Source organism: Furipterus horrens, unplaced genomic scaffold, assembly GCF_987537825.1.
Source record: "Furipterus horrens unplaced genomic scaffold, mFurHor1.1.pri manual_scaffold_15, whole genome shotgun sequence".
NCBI classification, from domain to species: domain Eukaryota; kingdom Metazoa; phylum Chordata; class Mammalia; order Chiroptera; family Furipteridae; genus Furipterus; species Furipterus horrens.
In genome coordinates, this window is record NW_028327185.1 from 26832401 (window position 1) to 26841732 (window position 9332).

A 9332-nucleotide genomic window follows, 5' to 3' on the forward strand; every position below is an offset into this window, starting at 1 on the left:
CACCAACCTGTGGGTTTCAGCTTGAACAAGCTATAAGGGAACTCATGTAACCTTGGCCTTGCAAAAGGCAGCAGGTGGGAATTAAATGCCCCTCCCCCGAAGCCCTCCATAAACAGGAGGCAAGTCGCGGATGACCCCTCAGTGAAAGGGAAGTCAAGAGAACACTCTGCCACTAGGACAGGCAGGTGATGAGGAAAAGTGTCTGTCCTGGCCTGGGGGGTCTCCACATTCCTTTTGAGGTCTGGAAACTCTGAAGCTGAGAAATTAAAATAATAGCGGTCCTTTGTCGGTAACAGCCCTGGGAACAGGACATAAGGAGACACAAAACTTATCCAGAAGGCACTATTCTTAACACGTCACTCAAGAGCAGTACAGAGAAAGCCCTGCTGAAAATGAGCTCCTCTTTCAAAACTACAAAATATCTGCGTAAACAGTCTACCAGATATGAGAATCAACACATACAGACAACAGGAAATTGTCTTAATAGAACTATTAGAGACACTATAAAGTGAGCATGTATAAAGTGACCACTGACGTAAAAGGAACTGAGAAGTTAAGAGAACAACTAGACACCCTGAAACAACAGGCAGATCTGAAGAATGATACGCAGCTAGAAATTAACAGCAACCCAATGAATAATTTTAGGAGGTTATATGAACAGCTGACAAGCTAATTCATGAACTAGAAAACAGAGAAAAAGGCATCACCCAAAGAGAAGTAATAGGAAACACAGAGAGCTTAAAAGATAAAGAGAAAAGAATGAGTAGGTCCAATATACATTTTTTAAAACTAGTAACCATACTATCTGTGTCTTTGAAATGTGTTCTCCACCCCATAACAACTCTTTATTCAGTAACCTCGCATGATTTTGCTATTGAAAATCCAAACATACTTCTTAAACACTAACTTGCTTTCAACATTGCTTATTTTTAAGGTACTCTGACCATGATATATAGAGATGGTTACTATTTTGAAGGGGCTTTCTTCCTTTTACATACGAATATTAAATATCTTTCATTCACACGTAAAATCTGGGAAACAGATTGTAAGGAAAGGCCACCTCTAAGCCAGCAGGACATTTGCTGTACTCATCCTAGAGCAAAAGCTGCCAGTGACGCTCTTGCTTTCCCGCTGCCTCTGTTTCAGCCAAAGCGTCAAGTTAGAGATTCCACTGAAAATGATCGTGTGTACTTGAGAAGAAAAACAAATAGCTGTTTAGCCAAGAAACGGAGCAAGAATGACAATTATGTCTGAAGGGCGCAAGAAGAGATGTTCCTTGAGACCCTCAAAGCATGTCTAAGTGACCAAAGCGAGAAGTTCACATTTTTTAAAAAAACACAGTAGCTAGTTTGCTTAGTTAAGGAGTAATACCATATATTCAACGTATGTGCGTGGGTTAGAGAGAAAGGCCAGCGTATAATTTCCTAAGGTTGAATTCAAGAGTCATTCATATGCTGAGTATCACACGCAAGTTTTCCACCCTGGGAAATGTCGGCGGAGGTCTTGGGGGTCCATGGCCTGTTGTAGGAGTAAATTGGCTCGTCCACCCACACTGAGCACAGCTCCTTCCTCCACTCCTTTGAGCTTCTCTTGTATTCTCATCAAGAGATCCTCAGGAACTTTGTTGAAACTCTGGCCAGTCTCACTAATGACAAGAACACAAAGGCGTTAATGAGGCAGATCATTTCAAAGGGCCTCGGGAATAGGGAAATCTGAACAACTGAAGGCTCTTCCTAAAATACTGCTCACCGGAGACTGTTTGCGTTCCTGGTCATCCGCATTCAGAGCGAAGTGGAGCTCAGTTTCATCCCCAGCCTCTGCTGTGAATACAAAGCTTTCGAAGGGTTCATGGTCCAGTCAAACACAGGATCACACGGGAGGACCTAGAAAGGAGAACATACGTGTTCGAAGAACAAAATGCACCTTGCTGACGTATTTAGTAACAGTAGGAACAGTGTTATAAAACTAACAGAGGCCAGTCATGTGGTAGGTGATTGCGGGGAGGGACAAACTTACTGCACGCACAAGCTTCTTGTTTCTTTGTGGAGGGACCTACAGTGTACGAGGCTCCGGGCTTCTTACCCCATTCTGAATGAATTCATTCCCGGGCCACGGTTGGGGGCAGTGACATCCCTTGACTCGTGTTTCCTCATGTGGTGAAACTGATCTATTAAAAGGAGAAAAGCACTCGTCACTTTCCTTCTTCTCTCTCCCTGTGCTGGGTGAGGGCGTTTACATTGCAGGCCCAATTCTCACGCACGACGCTAGGCTAGGCTGGCTATGACTTTCACAGCACTGGCAACCCTGCTGACCTCACTCCTGAGTCTTGTTCTCCAAGAGTTTTAATAGCAGCAACCTGACATTTTGCTCTCTATCCTATTCCCATTCCCAAGGCTCTTCTGTGGTTTTTTTTTTTTTTTCCTTTTTTTCCCCGCAATTAGTTCCAACTTTGAGAGAAGAGAAAAAGGTCTAACTTATTGAAAGCTTCTCAAAACACAAGACCTCGTGCCGTGGTTGGCATCTTAAGTTATACATGGAGAAACATTTTAATACCAAAATAACTGCTATGGCCAGAGCAAGTGGCTTTACATCACAAGTTTTAGTAAGGGAGGTCGTGAGGGATTGATGACCTTGACAATTCCGAACAGCTAACTGCCCCTGCTGTTTATAAGCACCAACATCTTTTAAAACGTATCTTAGCAAGTGCTTACCACACAGGTCTTAATAAAAACTGAAGACTCAATGCTAGGTATGAGGGACGCTGCAGGATACTCCAGCATTATAAAGTTAAGAACACTTTTTTACTGATGGCTTTACTCCGTTTCCCAGCAGGTCTTCGGGCTGAGACTAGACAATGTATTGAGCATTACATGTTTAATGCACTGAATCAGCAGTACCAAAATCTCGTGTCTGTTTATGCGGTTCTGAGTGTCCTCCAGGCCCATTAAAGTGTGGCGGGACCGACTGTGAATATAAGTGGTTTGTCCACAAGTTCAGGGCCCCTATGTGATTTCAAGTTGAGCACTGACATGGCTTTAGATTTCAGAGATCCAAACCAGTTTCACCACCAAAGGAAGGACTCTCTTACTAATCGACTAATAAAAAGGAATGAAGGCCTCAATTATAAAGAGACTCTATGGTCTTCTTGGGTTGGAGTAGAGAAACAACACAAAGTATTTCCAACCCAAGGACTTGTGTTAGGAATCACATATGCAAACCTAAAATCAAGAAGGAAGTGATTTGAAAAACATACTGCAGTCTTACCTGTTAGAACAGAAGAGGCTGAGAGAAGACAACGCGGGAAGAGAGGCCGACTAAGCTGGGGCGGGGTGTCTCAGTCCCGGCGCGGTGCACCTTTTGGGGCTGGACTGTAGGGCGCGGTGAAAGCTGAAGTTCCAAAAGGAAGGCCGGCTCGCTTGGCCGGGATCAGGAATTTGCAAGGTCTTGCCTGGCCGAATACGAGGGCTGGAGCCGCGCCGGCTGGAAACAGCAGGAGCAGGGGACATCCTGGCTACTAGGTTAGAGCAGGAGCTCCTTGCGAGATTCAACACGCCGCCTACAGCTTTCTCAGGGGTTTCTCATCAGTTTCGTTTCTTAGAAGTTTTGCTTGTTAGTGTTCCCTCCTGACTGCTGATGTCAGTAGCTGATGTACTGGAACGTTATAAATAAACTTGGTGCACTCAGGCCTGTGTCACTGTCTCTCCATCTGAGGGCAACAGGCCACCGGGCCCCCGCTTTGCATTCATCTTGCGTCTTGTGTCTGCGTTTTTCTCTGAATCTCCACGTCGACACGCTCTCTGGTCCCTTAGGTCCGATGTCGCGCTGCGTGGGCCGCAGCACCGGACCCTTCCCAGTTGCGAGGGCGGCCCCGCACAGGGGACGTTCAGCGGTCTCCCTGGCCAAAACCGGCTATATGTCGAGCGTATCCTCTTCACCCCTCTGCCCCTTTCTGAACACCAAAAATGTCTTTAGACACTGCCGGCTACCCTCTAGGAGACAGAACTGCCCTTGGCTGAGAACCTTATCTGCTTAGTGGAGCTGATTAACATCTTGGAGGACCCAGCGGTCTGTTATGAAGAAAGAGCGATCATGAAGGCCGGAGGAGACAAAGGTGCTGAGAGGGGCAGGGAAGCACACCTGGGCCAAGGCGCTCCTAGAGAGGGGTTTGGTGAGCAAGGAGATGTTTGAGCTGCTATTCCGTCAGAGACAGTGGCTGGGGCCCAGTGAAACCTAAGAGAGGAAAAGCAATGAATTACAAGAGAGGGGCCTGGACTGGCATCTGCAGGACCGGGACCCCTGCTGCCACTGAGAAGCACCCTCCTAAAGCCGAAGATGCACAGCCTTCAACTGGCAAACTACTCGGAACGATTGGGACAATCAAATGATTTCAGGAAATTTGAACATTCACGGACGGAAGATCGGGTACCTCAGTGTCAAATACACAAATCACGAGACTGTGACCTCTTCAGTGACACGGGTATTGCAGGTGGAGATGCAAGTCACTTCTCAGGCTCACAGCCGTCCAGCAGTTTCCATCTCACTCGGCAGAACCTGAAGTCCTTACACTGCTGCGGGGACCCCTCGGGGACCTGGCCGCTCTTGCTTCTCTCACTTATACCCTGTGACTATCGAAAGAATGAAGCTCAGGAGCAGTCTGACATTTGACTACTAACTCTTCTGAGTCCTGGAAGAAACGACCCTCTGCCAGCAGGTGTTCACTCAGCACATGGCTCCCAAAGGAAGCCCAGGTCTACCCAGGCGTGAAAGACCCTTCTGCCTCAGAGTGAGCAGAGCAAACTATTGGGGAATCTTTTAAACTTCTTTGGATCTTAAATTAATTGGAGAAGTTTGGCCTTTTTACCTTAAACACAAAAAGGCAAGACAATCTGACCTTCATTTCTACATTACGGAGACATCCAGGTTATCGTTGACTCTGACTGCAGAGTCGATGGCAAACTGTAATCAATAGTGTGTAGTAACATAACAGATGGAGAAAAGAAGAGGGAATGCGTTTTATTCCGTCTTGCGAACAGCGTGGCCTCGTTGTTTAAATGGCCAAGACACCATTGGGGTCCTTTTCAGCACCCCCTTTCTAGCAAAAATCTATAACGCCACCAGCACTGCAGAGACCTATAATGAAGCCTTCGGTTCACAAGGGTGGACACAGGACCGTCCTAACAGACTGTTCCTTTCACTCCACACAGGATGCAGCCTGATCAGAGGCTTAGTGGTTAATGCCAGTGAATTAAAGACAGCGATTCTCAGCTCTGGCTGCACAGTGGGAGAGCGTTTAAAACATGTCGATGTTCCTGACACATCCCTGAACATTTGGTTTGCATTTGGTCAGCATCAATATTTTTTAAAGACAGTACAGGGGACACTGAAGTCCAGCCAGGCCCAGCCCCACCAGCCTGAAGGAACGAAAACCGCGAGGATGTAAGTGAGCCTGCCCATCCTCCACCTCCCACGTTTCCCTGAGGAGGAAGACTCCTCACCTCTTGCCGCACATACCTTTTCCCAGGATGGTCAATGGCTGCCTTAGGGACACAGTTCCTGCTGGGTAGAGCCAGGGTCAGAAACACCGGAAATTTCAGGACTGCCTTCCCTTTCTGCCCTGTTGACCACGAGACAGAGAGCCTAATGGAGTGTGTGTGACCTGCAGGTTCAAACCCCCGCTGGGTGACTGTCCAAGGCTAGGACAGCAGAGAGGCCCAGACGCAAGCCAGTCTGGCCCTCACTCCTCAGCCCCGACTAACCACGCTGACTCTGACGCCCGTGTGTCTGACGACCTGGTTCCGAACCCGGCCGGGGGAAGAGGAGATAACCCGAATCCTCTCAGTGCTGCAACGGACTCCATTCTGAAGACAATGAATACCAAAGAAGGGTCTGAGATGCCGACGTGCTGATTTACGTACCAAAGACCGGAGACTGCTTGCTCTGCTGTAACACCGTGAGAGACCCGAGGGAGCTGCAGGCATTCCACACCAGTCTTTACTGATGTGTGCAAGCCCGCCCTCCCGCTGCTGGGCACCGGCCACCACATTAAAGGGAAGCACTGTTCCTCAAAGCAGGGTCTTGTTGACAAGACACAGTCCATCGGGTAGAGGAATAAAGAGTTCCTTGCAATATACTTCACCTCTACAGTGGTTACCAGGGTCTCCCGAGAGCTCCTCTTCACCTCCGTGGTTTTCTCACAGCACCTACAACCACATTATAAATATGGCTTTTGTTACACCCCAGTGTTTTCCACATCTGTCTGTCTGTCTGTCTAGCTAGCTAGCTTCATGTGTGGCATACTCAGACCATTCTTGATAATTACTTCCAAATTCATATCTCAAAGAGTGTAGTACTTGGCAGAGTGGGCTTTCAGTAGAATTTCTGAAATCAGTACAAATATATGTCTACATGAAACAGAACAGAGAACCCAGAGAGGAACCCACATTATACGGCTACTTCAGCCACAGCCGAGGAGGCAAGGGTACACGACGGGGACGGAGAGCCTCTTTGGTGGTGTTGGGAGAACTGGACAGATACACGTGAGAAACGAACACTGGACAACGTTTTTACACCGTACACAATCATAAACTCAAAATGCATTAAAGACTTAAATGTACGGCCTAAGAACCATTAAAACTCCTAGAAGAAAACATAGGCAGTTACCTCTTTGACGTCAGCCCTAGCAATATTTTCTTCAGACGTGTCTCCCCACGCAGCAGCAACAGTAGCCGTTAGATGGACCTAACGGGTGTTATACCAGTGAAAGAAGTCAGACAAGAAAGACGTGTAGGCTACGATTTCACTTCTATGTGGGATCTAAAACAAAAGACAAAAAACAAAACCAACAAAAGAAATCAGAAACAGACTCACAGATGCAGAGAACAGGCTAATGGTTGCCCAAGGGTGGGAGTGGGGGATGAATGAAAAGGTGAAAGGGATTAAGAGATACAAACTTTCCGTTATAAAATAAGTAAGTCATAGGGATGTAATATACAACACAGGGAATATAGTCAATAACCTTGTAATAATTTTGTATGGTGACCTATGGCTACTAGATGATGATCAATCTAGTACGGTATGTAAATGTCAGATCCTTATGTCGTCCAGCACCTGAAAGTAATGTAAGATGCTATGTCAACTATACATTAATTAAAATATCTGCAAATATAATGATACACTACTACAACATATTTCTTTCAGTCACTCATGATGGTAATTATTAGTTTACTTTGACTAGACTCTGCCCCATTAAAAGCTGAGTATAGAGACCTATGGTGGGAAAGCTACAGGGAACTGCACATTTCTTGTAGCAGACATTCGGGGTGGACCGTAAGCTCCTTTGGGAAGGCATATGAGCCCGACTGTGAGCGCCCGATAGGAGTTTCAGCAGTAAAAAAGAAGAGTTAGCTAGAACAGAGGTATTAAAGGCAAAGGTGGGAGGCTTCCAGAAGAAGTTGGGAAGGACAGTCCATAGGATGTACTGGAGGAGGTCCCAGGTTATCTGAAAGAAGGGGAAATGGTTATGATTTTCACCCAGGGTCTGGCCCTTAGTACTGGCAAAGCACTGAGATGTAATTCTAGCAATGAATTCTATAACCTATAGAAATCGACTATCCAAATAATCGTGGCGTCAAAAATCATCGTCTTTACCTTACGTTCCATCACTTACCTTCCGAAGATGCCTTCAACACCAGTAACGCCCATCCCATCCACGGTATCTCTGGCGAGTCTAAAAGGACTGTTTCGGGAGCAAGAAGGAGTTTATCGGGTTCAAAAGCAACTTCTAAGTGAAAATTACAGTGAGGTTTGGAGGCTGCACAGCTAACTGACTTTCTTCCCAACTGGCACATAAACTTTGCAGAGGCACCAAATGACTCGTCACCCGGATCCCCTCAGTACTACAGCGCACACTAGTTTATTCTCTTTCTGCTCTGCCTGACTTCCTCATCCCTACCACTGTTTAGGAGGTCCACCTCCAATAAAACACACACGAACTACTTCTGGACAGAATCAGAGAAATCTTGATTAAAAGGTGATTTCAAAAGTGAAGTAGTTGCAGGTAGAATTTAAAATGCAGAGGACCGATATATAAAGTCATTTTATATTCATAATATCCTTCATCTCTTTCCAAGGTAATTCCATTTTACTCTCTTTCAGTAAACCATTTATGCGGATTATACTGTATAGTTTCTAATTTCCGAAAACTACACCTGCTTAGAAATCTTAAGTTCCACATTCTAATCAAACCTCTTCTCCCGCACACTTATTAAACAGTCTCCAGGCTCATCGACAGTTTGAGTCTATTGGCCTCGCCTCCTTCTCTGCTCAGCTCAGAGCACAGACGGCACGGCTGACTGCTCTCACTGTACCTGAGAAAGCCATGCCCCGCCGCACCTCTCATTTCAAACTCAAACTTAGACTACTTATGTCTTTTGTATTTAAAATACAGAGGTTTCAGTGACAACCAAAAACGGAGGACTAGCACTGAACTACAGCCCCATTCAGCAGATGCCACACCCCCGACCTGCCGCCGCTCCGTGGCTCAGGCCCTGGCTTAGAAACGAAGACCCCGGGGCTCAGGACCCGATGCAGCTCAGGGTCAGAGTAGGCGATGGTCAGCACGGCTCACGGCGCGTCTGCAGGTGACCTGCCCCTGCTCGGTGGCCGCATTCCGTCTGAGGGCCGGGCTGAGCACCGTAAGGTAATTACATGCTTAAAAAAAAAAACTGCATTAGATGATGACATAATATACTCCTGCCACATTACTATTTAAAAGGAAATGAAGGGCTGGATGATACTTTTTGTTTGCTTAGAGGAACACAACGAGAAGTCTCATTCTTATCTCAAAGTAGTAAGGATTTAAAGGGGAAGCTCTGATTCTGAACAGAAAAAGCAACATCATTATTAAAGCATGGGGAGAAAGATACTGATAAGTGAGGGCATATAACCAAAAACTACAGCAGCTTATAGCCATCGTACAGACCCAGCAAGAAGAGGGATGGATTACGGGCAAGGCATTCTATGGAGGAAATGGAAGCCTTTTCACTTTTCACTCCAAGGGCACAGTGAGTAACTAACACCATTCTAAAACACTTTTGACCCTAAAAACTCTCAGCTATTCAGTTAAAGGACTTGCTTCTCTACAATTCTCTGCAACAGACGATTACCCAGAGAAATCAAATAACGAAGTCAGTGCAGTCATTTATTATCAGTCGCACCAAAGGATATCAAGTGGAAAAGTGGACGGGGTTGAAGCTATTAGATAAAAACTAAGTTTTCCATCATGTGTGAATTGTGATCATCAGGACCTTCATATCTGTAATTACAGTACTGCT

General features: G+C 46.1%; 1 long non-coding RNA gene across 6 annotated transcripts; it reads right to left on the minus strand.

Annotated features, from left to right (window-relative positions):
- Nucleotides 1–2067: 2067 nt before the first annotated feature.
- LOC149992562 (uncharacterized) lies at nt 2068–7178 on the minus strand. Of its 6 annotated transcripts, XR_016508274.1 has the most exons (7): nt 7016–7178; nt 6661–6738; nt 6137–6200; nt 5757–5858; nt 5512–5614; nt 4138–4230; nt 3514–4020 (listed from the first exon to the last, which is right to left on the minus strand). It is a non-coding gene; the product is annotated as an uncharacterized LOC149992562 (long non-coding RNA). The 6 variants fall into 6 exon arrangements; XR_016508273.1 differs by lacking the exons at nt 3514–4020; nt 7016–7178 and adding an exon at nt 2068–2167 and having other exon boundaries at nt 6661–6766; XR_016508277.1 differs by lacking the exons at nt 3514–4020; nt 7016–7178 and adding an exon at nt 3391–3480 and having other exon boundaries at nt 6661–6766.
- Between the last annotated feature and the right edge of the window lie 2154 nt (nt 7179–9332).